The sequence below is a fragment of the Lolium rigidum genome, chromosome 7, assembly GCF_022539505.1.
Source record: "Lolium rigidum isolate FL_2022 chromosome 7, APGP_CSIRO_Lrig_0.1, whole genome shotgun sequence".
Classification (NCBI taxonomy): Eukaryota; Viridiplantae; Streptophyta; class Magnoliopsida; order Poales; family Poaceae; genus Lolium; species Lolium rigidum.
Window position 1 is genome coordinate 148,130,527 of NC_061514.1, and position 14,642 is coordinate 148,145,168.

Below are 14,642 nucleotides of genomic sequence, written 5' to 3' on the forward strand. Positions count from 1 at the left end.
CACCATAAACAAACCTGGAGGAAATATGATTTAATTGTCAGACATATCTTTGATAGTAGTGGGCACCCTAGATTAAAGTAAATATTGGACAAAAATGACCGCACTGTAGCCTAGAAACACATAGAAAGGCATAAAATTGGTAAATACATATACTGAGAGTTCAAGCCACGCGAGATACCGCCACTGCACAGGGATATAAAAAATAGCTAATTCAATATTCCCCGGAACTATTTTTAGACAACATCCACTAACAATGTGTGCGATTAACAACTAAATGGTACAATACAATGTTAATCTACTAAATAGCAGTAGAGACTGTTAATAGGTAAATATGGTTCAGGTGCAACTCGCATACCCTCGTCGATTACCATCTTTGTTGGCTTTTGTCTCGAGATCCATCGATTGTCGTTCGCACTAATGGTGCCTTCGGTTCTCAGCTCATCTTCCACAACATCCTGTGCCGCAAAATTTACAGAAGTATTTTCAATTTTGATGTCAGGGCATAGAAACGCGACATCAGTATAGGAATCTCCTAACTATCCGTGCAGCCAAAAGCATGGAGCATCTCAGACACTGGCCGGCAAAATAACAAGGATAAATTTCTGCGTACAGGCACATGAGCCCAAACAACTCTAGCTTATACATAATGCTTGAAAAAACAAATGCAAGTGCGGGCTTCAGGAAATATACCTCTTGGTCCTCTTGGTTAGGCTTTCCAGCTCTTCGTATGCTTGGCTCAATTTTTAACATTTGAGGTTACGAGACAATACCAATTTTCCGAGTCGGGCTTCTTATCGGGATAGGTAAAATACTTTGGTTGGATACCATATTCTATAAAGTCAGAGCATGTCCTTTATCCTTTTCCTTCTCCTTCTATGCATACAGAAGAAAAACCAATTAATCATCTGAACCACCTGCATCAAGCACCAGCACGATCAGAATCTTTACAAAGAAGAAAAGTTCATAGAGAAATCCTAAGAATAAAACAATCTAAACTGAAGCATAACTATATATATTTTGATTTAGAAAACATTGGCTGAAATGACCGGGGACAAACTGAAATTGCTAAACATGGTACTGGTACTTATTACCTCAATCTGAACAGACCCCCCATTCAGTGAACAAATGGACCAACAAAGCGGCGTAAATAGCAGTATTTGACCCTAAGGCACTGCCGCTGCACTCTTCAAAGAGTTATTCTAAAAATTGTAGAATTGTGCAATTAAAAGGCACCCTACCACAAGAAAACAGAGAACATTATTGCATCCATTATTGGAAATAATGGTATTAAGCTTAGACATATACTTTTACATGAATCTTAGATGGACCGGATTTAAAAGACCAACAAATTGACTCACATCAATTATGCATGGAGTGTTCTTGCTCAATCCCAACATGTAGCTGAAAGCGCACCCCAATCCTTGCCCCTAGCACCACACACAAAATCTAGTTAAGTCAAACCTCTTGCACCATCTGACCACTCAAACTCAAATCTTGACAACCAACAGCCCTTTGCCCTTGCAAGGAACCTGCAATATGTGAAAAAATCATGAATTAAAAGAAATATGATAAATTAGACAGTGAGGAGTGCCTAATTAAGAGCCTACTTACATGAAAACCTAGAAAACCATCTATATATTGGCCTACAATTTTACAAAGCATAGAGCAGAATGTAGATAACTCAAAACTAATTTACTTTTGAGCACCATTTTATAGGAGTAAATTATAAATGACTAACAGACTTCGTGGCTCAGCACCATAATTCCTCACATATGCCATATTGCCTCTGCAAATGAAACAAATTCTTATAGAGACTTCCATGAGATTATGTCTTAATTAAGCCAATATACAAAAAAAATCAATTGACCATTGTATCAAGTAGCTCATGGGCCTGCTGGTTTTATATGAGACAGGGTACTCGGGTGATGATCTGCAAGACACAGCAGTCACATAAGGTGCTAGCGAGAGCCCTTGCAAACTACTAATTTGTATCCTCTCCCAAACCATTCTTAACAAATTCTCCATCTACACATTCCCCAAATAGATTACTTTTGGCCATGAACGGAAGGAATGGAGGATAAACTAATCTAGGGAACTACTGCCATACCCGGAGAGGATAAATTGTAGACAGATTCAGCGGTGTATCAGGTCAGCATCGACGTCCTCTGGTTCGCTAGGCCAGTAGCCCAGTACAGCCGCTCCCTGATCCTCCACCTCCATCCCTGCGGCGCTTCTCGAGCTCCCTCCTCCAGGCTCCATCTCCAGATTCCAGAACCACTCCCCTCTCATGCTTCTCCTCCTCATGAATACTTGCAGTCCACTTGCCTTTTCATCGAACACCTTTTAAGCATATCTCAATACACATAAAATTTACCAAAATAACAAGGTGAAATTGACCAAAAGAAGGCATCAAAAGGCTAACACAATCTCAGCCTTGAAATTGACCAAAAGAACGGCCGTAACGAGCAGGCTCCTCCACTCACACCATCTCCTCCTCCGTTACTTGCAGCCAGGAGAAACAACAGCGAGAGTAGAGAGAGGGAGACAGAGAGGAAGAGACAGAAAGGGGAAGGAGATGCAAACCTGGACGAATCTCGGTGATGCCCACGATTGACCCCGAGTAGCCATCTGCTCGTGCCACCCTCGGTCCCCAGACACCTCCGTCCCCCACCTCCTCTGCACCCCTGCGCCTCCTCCGTCCCCCACGCCTGTGCACATCACCCGCCTCCTCTGCTCAGGATTGGGGAGAATCAAGGGAAAACGAGGCTCCTCCCCATGAAGGAAAAAGGAAGAGGACAGAAGGTAGTCGTACCTGCGACGGCGCGGTCGAACGCGACTGGCGGCGGCCGGCGCCTCGTGGCGCTCTTCGCAGCGGCACCCTCGAGCGCATGGCGCGGCCGAGGTCCTCGGCCCAGCTCCTCCCGATGCAAGGCAAGAGCTGCCGAGGCGTGACGGCGGCTGCTCGGGGTCGCCGTCCACGGGCGGCGCGAGAAGTCGACGGCGACGGCGACGCGGCGGCTAGTCCATTGGGGAAGAGGAGAAACGGGGATTGGGGAGGAGAGGAGACGCGGGGATTGGGTGCCCCGCGATCTAGGTTTTTACTGCTCTCGCGGGTTGGAGAAAGAAGGTAACGCGGACGAACACCTGCGGCTGTCTCCGACAGGCAGTCCCCACACGCAGCTGGTCCCATGAGTCATTGGCTCGTTTAAAGACAAAAGGTGCGGAAAAAATGACTGCATCTAACGGCCACGGTGAAAAGCGGGTTGGACGTGGGTGAAACGGACGAACAGGATTGTTTTGCCCCTCTCAGACCCCTTGCATGGCCGGGTAGTGTTTCAACATTTATAGGAGAAATAAAATACGATTCTCATAACTCAAATGCTAATTAGACACAACCAACGGATCTAAAATAAGTCTAGAATATAAGAACCGTACCAGCTAAAAGATTCACGGAAGCCAAGAGTTAAATCTAGCAATTTACACACCTATAAATAAGCATGTGTGATTCATGTAAAAAAAATATAAAAATATATATGATCAAACGAGGCACTCACGAATGCAGAATTAGCTAGTATATCAGTAGCACTACATTAGGTACAAGAAATTACACGGACGGGTGTCTACATGCTCATGTTGATGCACCAAAACAATTTGGACATACATGAATGCAGAAAGACAAGAAAAACAACAAGGCTAGCAGTAGTATATGAGGCAAATGCAACTACCCGTGCACGTACTCATAGCAATGCAATTGGCTCAAACCACTTCGCAAAACGAATTTGATAAACATCAATAGTGTGAGTAACTAGCACCACTACTGGGTTTCTAAGAGTATTTGACACACTTTCTATATTGGGCTTGTGTGGATTCGAGTTGTGCAAGGTGCTAGAACGCTGATGCCATCCAGTGGCATTCGGTTCACCGGCGACTCGACAAACTGTAAAACTACGGCTGGAAACCATGTCTAGGAGGTAGGCATAAATATCCCCACCGTGTGTGTGCGAGGGTTTCTGCTGGTGCTCACCGAGCGCGACGCAGTTCGTGGTTGAAGTCGGTGGCCGAAGTCGAGGGCGTTGCCGTGGGTGTCGTCGGTGGTCAGCAGCTCGGCCTTCTGGTTCCGTGAATGAACTCCCCTTCCTTCCGCGATCCTCCTGACGCAGCAGCTCCGCTACTGGTGGTCGGGGTCGTCGGGAACATGAACGGCGTCCAACGGCGTTCTTGCGAGATTGGTTTGGTGTGTGAGAGCATAGAGCCGAGGCAGTGCCGTGGGATGCAAAGAGAAGAGCAAGACGCTGGTATGTGGCTGTATAAGAGGAGAATGGTGCTCTAAGTATGTGAGTAAAGAGAGGTTGATGGGAGGTAATAGCAGCAGTTTATGGTGGCGTTTATGGCTGACGTTTCACTTCGCTGCACTTGTGCGTGCGGTTATGCGGGACATGAAGAAGAAGCTGCGCGACGCCTTGACCGACCGGGCTCGACGGCTGGGCGTGCTGTGCTCGAACTCGTGCGTGCGAGTCAAGTGTCCCGTTCATGCGTGATGAGAACGATCAAGTGGTGTTAGCTGGGTTGACTCGTTTGGTTTGGTGCGGTCAGACGAAACAATATGTCGCTGGAACGAAAAGGAAAGGAAGCACCAGGGTAAGGATCGATAGGTGCAAGTCACGTACATGTCAAGGAAAGCAAGAGAAGCACATCGTTGTGGTGCAGCCAGACAAGAAAAAGAAAAGGAGTAGACAAAGTGACAGGCCTATCGTGTATTGATGCATACAGCCAAGTAAAGAAAAATAAAATAAAATAAATGATAGAAGGAGAGGGATTGTGCGATGGATGAGGAAAGAAAAGAATAGACATGGAATCTAACCAATGTTGTGTATGTGAGTTGGTGCAAGTACGTGTATGCCACAGGCAAATCCAAAGGGATTTTAAGAAAGAACCAAATAAGAAAATAGTTGTCAACTAAAAGCAAATCCAAATAAAAGTGCAAAGAGATAAATTAATCTTGTCTCATATTAAAGTATTTTCAGAGAAATAATTTTAAACAACACTAAATAAAATATTTGTTTATTTTATCACAACGCAACATTCTTTGTTAAAAAAAATTCAGTTCATAAAAATCAGGATGTTACAATTCTACCCCCCTTAAAAGGAATCTCAACCCCGAGATTCGGTCTAAGAGAAAAGATTTGGAAACTCCTAACATAGGGTATCTTCGTATTTCCATGTCGCTTCATTGTGTTGTCGCTTCATTGGACTTTGTAACAGTTGATCACATTGCTTCTGTTTGTCATTAACTGCTCATCAAGAATATTCAACGGGTTCTATTTGCATTTGGGGTGTTGCTTGGAACTAACCGCGGAGTAGACTCTATCTCACAGTCTGGTGGTAGACCTGGTAGCTCGTCTGGAAAAATATCTTGATATTATTTAAAAACCCTAACATCCGTCATCACCATCTCCTTCAAGTTGTCCAGCAGGCTATCTACTAATGTATGGGGTGCTAATTCAGCTTGTAGTCATGATTCCTCCATCTTAAGTTTCAATACCATGGACTTCACCCTCAATAAGGTTATATCTTCAAAAGTTGGTCCACATCCATGTCCACTTTTGTGCCCGCCCCTTCTGTGACCACAACTCGGTTGACATTCATCATGTTGTCGCTTGCGGTCGGGATAGACGAGACGGAAATAAACTAACCCATAACCAAACATATAAGAAAGTAACCATGGAAAATCCAAATTAAACTTCAACCAAATTATTTAAAAAAAAAGTTTTTAGTATGACTACATAAAACAGCAAACAAATGTAGTCGATACTCATAAAAAAATCATCTAACGTACGCGGTACCTATCTAAAGGGTTCTACAAAAACTCATCCTATATGGTTGTCTTCTCTTGGCCTCCTCAGCGTTGACGAGTGAAGTGTTTGATACATGACTCTTGAATCCATGAGTTCTTGAGAGGACTTCTCCTAGATAGGATATGGTATACTAAAGAAGTAGTTAAGCAAGAAGAATCAAAACACAAATGTGAACAAAGTGAGATAAGGAATAGCAATAGTCAAGAATTAGACTACGAGGATTTTCATAAATAGTTTTTATTTTCAAAATGCACTAAAGTTTTTCCATTCTAACTAAGGCCACATGACTAGGTCAACATCGGCTCCGATACCACTTCTGTGAGAACCGGAATTTAACATTCTGACCCCCCCTGTGTTACTCGTCAATCCCAAGATCAAGTTGACGACACAGCGAAATGAATATCATTGCAGAACGTGCAAAGAGTAATAATTATTACAAAGTTTGAGCCACATAGTGAAATGTCTTGTGACATTTATTACAACCAGAAAGCACAGCGGATAATAAAATGCGAAGTAACTCCATCTCAGCCTCATGCAGTCGATGTAGTCCACGAGGCCTCACTCCTCAGCGTCGTCGTAGTCGCCATAGTCTTCACCATCTTCATAGTACTCTGAATATCAACAAAAGTTTTGCCATGAGTACATTTTGTACTCAACATGCCCCCTCGATGCAAGACCTAATATATCTACATGAGGCTTCAAAGGAAGGCTGTAGATTCTTTTGCATAAAAGCCAATTTTATTTGCAATATATTTGATAAAAGCAGTTTTAGACGAAATCATGTTTTATAATGAGTGTAATATTTCTCATCAATGTGGTTGTCCTCGACAACTCACGTATCTCATAGGATTCAGATTCTAAGGGAAAGAAGGAAAGGAGAGAGAGGCAAAGAGGGAAATAGCAAGACAGGTTCTCGTATGTCAAGAAGGATTCATGTGTCGTCCATGACCGTGGACACGGCTATTCGAATAGTTTTAACTCTGCAGAGGTTGTACACTTTGCCCACACGATACAACCCCGTCTTGTTGCCCACCAGCCGTCGGCTGATTTAATACACACCAATTGGTGTACCGGCAGAGGGATCGTGACAAGGTCTTTTAGCTAGATCCCCCAAAGATGTGACATGCCCACCGGGTCTGGCGCACGGTATTGAGAGTACGTCCCCAAACCGGTCCCCCCATCTGTGCCAAAGGTTATCCCGTAGGCAGCCACCTCATCTGCGGTACGGCGACATCAACACCTAAGGCTGACTAACTTACTTAACCAGGCCAGTGCCCATATAGCATGTGGTTGTACGGTTGTCACAATCTTCAAATCCAAGACTTATTAGGACCCTTAAGCGGCACGATCGACGGATTGCTCCCTCCAACTTGTGAAGGGCAGCCAATCGCTCCTTCAACATTTGATTCAGCTGTCGCCCGCGCCATGTTTAGATGGTAAGTTTCACCCAGACTAGAAGAGAGAGAGTAGAGGAAGCAACAATGGCTAATCAGCCTAGCTCAACGAGCTCAACAACTTTCAAAAGGGTATGTTTGACCCGAAGGTCGATCAATTCCTCCAAAGAGGCAATAGGAAGTATCCTAATGATTATTTAGCATGGCTAAGCAACTCTACTCTATCAGGATTACTATATAATCTCTACTCAGGGTATCAAGTAAAAGGCGACAAGCGAATCAGGGTTGGTGTGTCAATCGACACGCTAGCTATTGGAATAAAATATCATATATATTTGTAAAACATAAAATATCATGCAGTTTGTAAAACTAGGATAAAATATGATGAGAGGGCATGCCTTCGTTGATGAATCCTTCATCTTTCTCAATAACCTGATTATGTCCACGTCCAACCTCGCCACTCCCTACTCGTCGCAACGATAGCAAATGGAAACAAAATAAATACCGAAACAATAATCACCAAAAGCGAATGTATACAAATAAGAGCGAAGGGGTGGGTAGTTGTAGAATCGGATGGGATAACTTGGATGGAATTGAGAAAGTGAGTTGTTGTAACTCGAATAAGAATCAACTAGCATGTGTATGATGCTAGGATAGATTATCGGATAGAGATCTACGATAAGATATCAACGGAGGCTTGTTATAACTAGGTAACTACATATCGATCATCTAAGGGTTATTGTATAGGTGGTCACCGCCATGTTACATAGTGAACCCACACTACACAGTATTGCATAACTAGACAACTAGGAAACTTGTAAGTAAGACATACAAATAAACCATACCATACTAGTTTTCTATAATCAAACAATACCTATCATGCATACTAGTGATATAAACAATAGTAAAGATTATCTAACATGTCATCACAAACATATAAGCAAGACAAAGGCTAAGATAGACATACATCATAAAACAACAAGAAATTCAAGCTAAAGCTAATACTATGAATTGCATCACGCTAGTGTACCATAGATGTACACCACAACACAACGAGGTAACACAAATACTAAAATGCTACTAACATGAAACACAAACTAGCTAAAGCATTATATGGTCTACCACGAAATCTGACAAACATCTCATAAGCTAACATGCATGTATGAGACAACAAATAAATCTATATATAGTTAAACAAGAGCAAGACATGTTATTATCTATTCGATAAGTAAATATATGCTAGCATACATGAAGACACTTCAATATGTAGTATGCATTACTATATATGAAAATAAGCTACTATCTATTTATATAACACAAATGATCGATCAATAGAGTATCACATGAACAACATATATACAAATATAATATAGACCAAGCATGATCATGCACACTACTATAACAATAAGCTACTAAAATAAATAGAATCAATCATATTATATAACACACAATACACAAGATACTATGGTAGCTAAGCATGAATGATGAACCAGTTAAACAACACATATGTAAAAACATGAAAAACTAGCTACCTATAGTATTATTACACCAAAGAAGTGTATGCATGAGGTACAAATCAAACAAGAGCAGTCAAACAATATCATTGTCTTATATGCAAATGTAGGCTACTAAATAAGTAATCAAATAATGTACACTCACATATTATAAGACACTAACACGAATAAATCATGTCGCGACATAACAGTACCAATATATTGCATGAATTACTAAGCATGGATTATAACATAGAACACTAGTATGATAAGCATGCATCACTCACAACAAGTATAACTACAAATAAACATGGATGGAACTAGAGCATGGCAAGCAATCACGTTTAACAATTTCAATTTGTGGCAGCCAACAAACTAACATGCTACTGAACCACATGTAAAAGAAAAATAATGAGTAACCTTCTAGATAATAAATCAATATCTAGTATTAATAAAATACGATTCTCATAACTCAAATGCTAATTAGACACAACCAACGGATCTAAAATAAGTCTAGAATATAAGAACCGTACCAGCTAAAAGATTCATGGAAGCCAAGAGTTAAATCTAGCAATTTACACACCTATAAATAAGCATGTGTGATTCATGTAAAAAAAATATAAAAATATATATGATCAAACGAGGCACTCACGAATGCGGAATTAGCTAGTATATCAGTAGCACTACATTAGGTACAAGAAATTACACAGACGGGTGTCTACATGCTCATGTTGATGCACCAAAACAATTTGGACATACATGAATGCAGAAAGACAAGAAAAACAACAAGGCTAGCAGTAGTATATGAGGCAAATGCAACTACCCGTGCACGTACTCATAGCAATGCAATTGGCTCAAACCACTTCGCAAAACGAATTTGATAAACATCAATAGTGTGAGTAAACTAGCACCACTACTGGGGTTCTAAGAGTATTTGACACACTTTCTATATTGGGCTTGTGTGGATTCGAGTTGTGCAAGGTGCTAGAACGCTGATGCCATCCAGTGGCATTCGGTTCACCGGCGACTCGACAAACTGTAAAACTACGGCTGGAAACCATGTCTAGGAGGTAGGCATAAATATCCCCACCGTGTGTGTGCGAGAGTTTCTGCTGGTGCTCACCGAGCGCGACGCAGTTCGTGGTTGAAGTCGGTGGCCGAAGTCGAGGGCGTTGCCGTGGGTGTCGTCGGTGGTCAGCAGCTCGGCCTTCTGGTTCCGTGAATGAACTCCCTTCCTTCCGCGATCCTCCTGACGCAGCAGCTCCGCTACTGGTGGTCGGGGTCGTCGGGAACACGAACGGCGTCCAACGGCGTTCTCGCGAGATTGGTTTGGTGTGTGAGAGCATAGAGCCGAGGCAGTGCCGTGGGATGCAAAGAGAAGAGCAAGACGCTAGTATGTGGCTGTATAAGAGGAGAATGGTGCTCTAAGTATGTGAGTAAAGAGAGGTTGATGGGAGGTAATAGCAGCAGTTTATGGTGGCGTTTATGGCTGACGTTTCACTTCGCTGCACTTGTGCGTGCGGTTATGCGGGACATGAAGAAGAAGCTGCGCGACGCCTTGACTGACTGGGCTCGACGGCTGGGCGTGCTGTGCTCGAACTCGTGCGTGCGAGTCAAGTGTCCCGTTCATGCGTGATGAGAACGATCAAGTGGTGTTAGCTGGGTTGACTCGTTTGGTTTGGTGCGGTCAGACGAAACAATATGTCGCTGAAACGAAAAGGAAAGGAAGCACCAGGGTAAGGATCGATAGGTGCAAGTCACGTACATGTCAAGGAAAGCGAGAGAAGCACATCGTTGTGGTGCAGCCAGACAAGAAAAAGAAAAGGAGTAGACAAAGTGACAGGCCTATCGTGTATCGATGCATACAGCCAAGTAAAGAAAAATAAAATAAAATAAATGATAGAAGGAGAGGGATTGTGCGATGGATGAGGAAAGAAACGAATAGACATGGGATCTAACCAATGTTTATATGTGAGTTGGTGCAAGTACGTGTATGCCACAGGCAAATCCAAAGGGATTTTAAGAAAGAACCAAATAAGAAAATAATTGTCAACTAAAAGCAAATCTAAATAAAAGTGCAAAGAGATAAATTAATCTTGTCTCATATTAAAGTATTTTCAGAGAAATAATTTTAAACAACTCTAAATAAAATATTTGTTTATTTTATCACAACGCAACATTCTTTGTTAAAAAAAATCAGTTCGTAAAAATCAGGATGTTACAAAAACCGGATAGAAGTAAACACATTCAGCACAAAGCATGACCGTCTTCAACGAGAAGACCTCCACGGCGAGCAATGTGCTCCGTAGGGCTAGCGATGATCTTGCTATCTGGAGGTGGAGATAAAAGATCCATGACCGCAGATGTCTAGACACTTTTCATAGTTTCCTCCTGTCTGCTGCTATGTTTTGTGCTCTAACCCCCATGCACCCCTCTTTCCCACTTTGTATGACTGCCAAGTCACCTCGAATAATATAATAAGCGGTGGGGATTTATTATCCTCCTTAATTCTCAAAAGAAAAAGCATGACCGCCGCTAGCACCAGGCTGATCTCTCGGTGGCATGTGAAACTAAACAACAGATGTTTTTCTATTTTATTTTTGAAAATACTATTTTTATTAATAAACTTCTCTATGACTTAAAAAATGCCCACTCCGTTCCTAAATATAAGACATATAGTTATTCAAGAAAAAAAAATCCAGAAATAGCCTTTAGTGCGACACACCACTTGGAGTGCATGATCGATGGCTATTTATTTGTCTCTTTGTAGTACTCTCCTCTTATAATAATATATTATACAACTCGTATATAAGAGAAGAGCTTTTTTTCGAGTGATACAGTATCATTGTCGTAACCAAGACCATCATCGTGTATTTGAGTATTCTAAAATACCCTTCACAAGTTCACATGCCTTTTTTTTTAATAATATTACAAAGAGTAACATCAGTCATATTCATGTATGGGAAGGTATTCTTACTCTCATACTCATAATAAATACTCTCCGGCTCTTATGCGGATATATCGCTGCCTAAAAATATCAGCATCGACACCACTGGCCTGGCGACGTAATTTTTTACCCCGGTCATTATTGAAGATTTGCCTTTTGTATGTTTGACACAAACGCTATAATTCAGGGTTGTCTCCGGATATTTTATGAGTGTTGTTTGGACTAATATAAGAACAAAAAGTATTACTTCAGTTAAACCTGTGTTTGCAGCACTCATGCTTTGTGAGACAACAATACATCCAAAAAGAGAGGTTATTGAGTCGAGAATTATGACGGTTTAGAACACATGTGTGGAACTTACCGCGGAAGAGTAACAAGAAGATCTAGAACTTGAAACCACGCAGATGCACAACAATGAAGTCTTGTTATTGCGTTCGGTATTACCATGCTGTAGTACATTATGACAGTCTTGATTTGTTTTGAATTCTCATAGTGAGTTGTGAATTATATATGTGCATTAAGAAATGAAATTTAAGGACCCGTGGCAACGCACGGGCATTTATACTAGTAATTTCATAACTATGAATATGACTATGTGGTGGGCAATGGTACCATGGTATGAGTATGGTGGAGGTTCCATTGCAAGGGTTTATATCCATCTAGGATTAAACAACAAATATCGTCCAGTGATTCTTGTGCCGTAAGACTCGTGTTAACCATAAGATCTGGAGTGGGACGGAGTAGTCAATTGTACTTCTTCCTCTCGTACATCAACGGATGCGCTTACCGTAGTCACTTGAATCCCGAGGGACAAGCAGAGTGGTTGGGGAGCCCTAAGTTCCCACGGTAATGCGGTCTATGATGGGTTGCAACGACCGGCGAAGGTATCGAGGTCGCGAAACCTGATAGTTGTCAAGATCGGAAGGTATCCTAGTGATACAAGACCGACGAGGACCCAAGATCGGAATTGCAACAAAGGGTGGGTGTGCGAGGTCGCGGAGGAGTATAATTTGGCTAGGACCTTATACCGGGCCTCACACCACGGAAGTGTGAACGGGAAAGCTATCCGGTTGGCACCAAGATTAAGATCTCTTATGGCTAAAGCAACACACCTCTGCAGAGTGTAATGAATCGTGACCTGTCACTCCTTGTTCTGGGATTTGGAACTGCGAACGCTGCCGAAAAGGAACTCCATGAAGTTCTAGTAAACCGGTAAAGGCTGACGGACATAGTTCTTCTAAATAAAAGCAACCTTTTGAAGAAATGATTATGAAAACTTGCATTGGTATTAGACTTTCTGGTCTAATATCGTAGCTAGTGCATTAAACACCTCTTTCCTATAATGAACTTGTTGAGTACGCTCGTACTCATACCTCTTATAATCCCCTGCTTAGATTGTCTGAATCACCTTGAGGAGGCCACCGAAGGACCAGATGGAGCAGATGGGATCTGCTACGAAGAACCAGACCTCTCTGGAGGAATAGAGGGGGTCGACTACCTTATCGTCTACGGAACCGGGGAGGTTCCAGAAGGAGAACAAGTGTGAAACACCGAAGTAGAAGTAGTAACGGAGCAGCACGAACTCTTTAGCACTTAGCTGCTCGAGACCAATAATGTATAACTTGCTAAGACTTTTAATATGTAAGGTAAGTAGGGTTAACCTAGAACCAAGGAGTAAACCTCTATGGATCCAGGAGGAGCTCCGAGATGATGTATATATATGGTTTGTAATAATATGTGAATGCGTTATGGACCAGCTATGTTTCTGTTATACTAGAGATGTAATATTTGCGGATTGGTACTTCACGAATGTTATATCAACGACTGACATACTACAACATGCAGTGGTATGCAGGATCACTACACATTACTTGCACACTAGACTTAGTTTGAGGGCAGTCCCTTTAGCTGCCGTGTGAGCCAATGTATGAGGCCTCACTAATATTTTGAATGTCCGTTTTCATCTATACTTGTGAGCAGGTACACCTCTAATGACATGTGTTCTTGTGGCAGACTGAGAAGCTCAAGCTTGGTCACCTACTGAGACTACAACTGGGCATGGGTAGCCCGGCCCGGACGACCCGGTCCGACCCGACCCGAAAATTCCGGGCCGGGCTGGGTCGGGCTTGCACTTCGGGCCGGGTTCGGGCTTGTATTTTGAGCCCGAACGTCGGGACGGGCCGGGCTCGGGCTTGCAGTTTTTGCACCTTAGGCAGGTTTGGCCGGGCTTCTCGGGCCGGGCCGGGCTTTTTGCCTATTTGGGCCGGGTTCGGGCTTATCTCCCTTTCTGTCACAGCCGCTGCCGTCTTCACCTTGGGCTTCCCTGATTCATCGGCCTTCCGGCTCTTCTGATACGATATCGTCTTCATTACCCATCGGGTATTTATCTGGACTGCACCACGACCGCGACGTCATACGCCTCGTCAGCTGATACTTTGCCGAGGCTGTCCGGAAGCAGGACATACAGCCCGCCGGTCCAGCGATACTCAGGGATGCGGCGAGGTCAAGGGGACGGCGTGATGAGCTTCGATTTGGAAGGTGTGGGCAACCTGTTTGTCTGGGCTTTCTGCGGCGCCGCCCCAGCTTGCTGCCCGCACGCATCCACGCCCTCGCCGGTTGCTGTGGAGGTAGCCGCCAATGGGGAGTTGGGAAGCGACTTTCTGTCCGTGAAATTTCATTGTGTACTGCTCCGACCTTCTGCATACTGGGCCGGGCGAACTGGGCTATTGATTATTGTTGTTGCGGACAGATCTGCTCCACGTGTCAGCAGCGGAGGAGGTCCTCGTGTATATCCTCCACGTCTCCGTCGTCCCGTTTCCTTTTTCCTCTCTCCAGTCACGCGCGACCGTCCCAAAGCTCCAGCCCGACCCGACCCGACCCGACCAAAAGCGGCTCTAAAATCTCTCCTGCAGTCCATCAGACTATCACCGCCGTGCCCTAGAGCTGCCGCCGT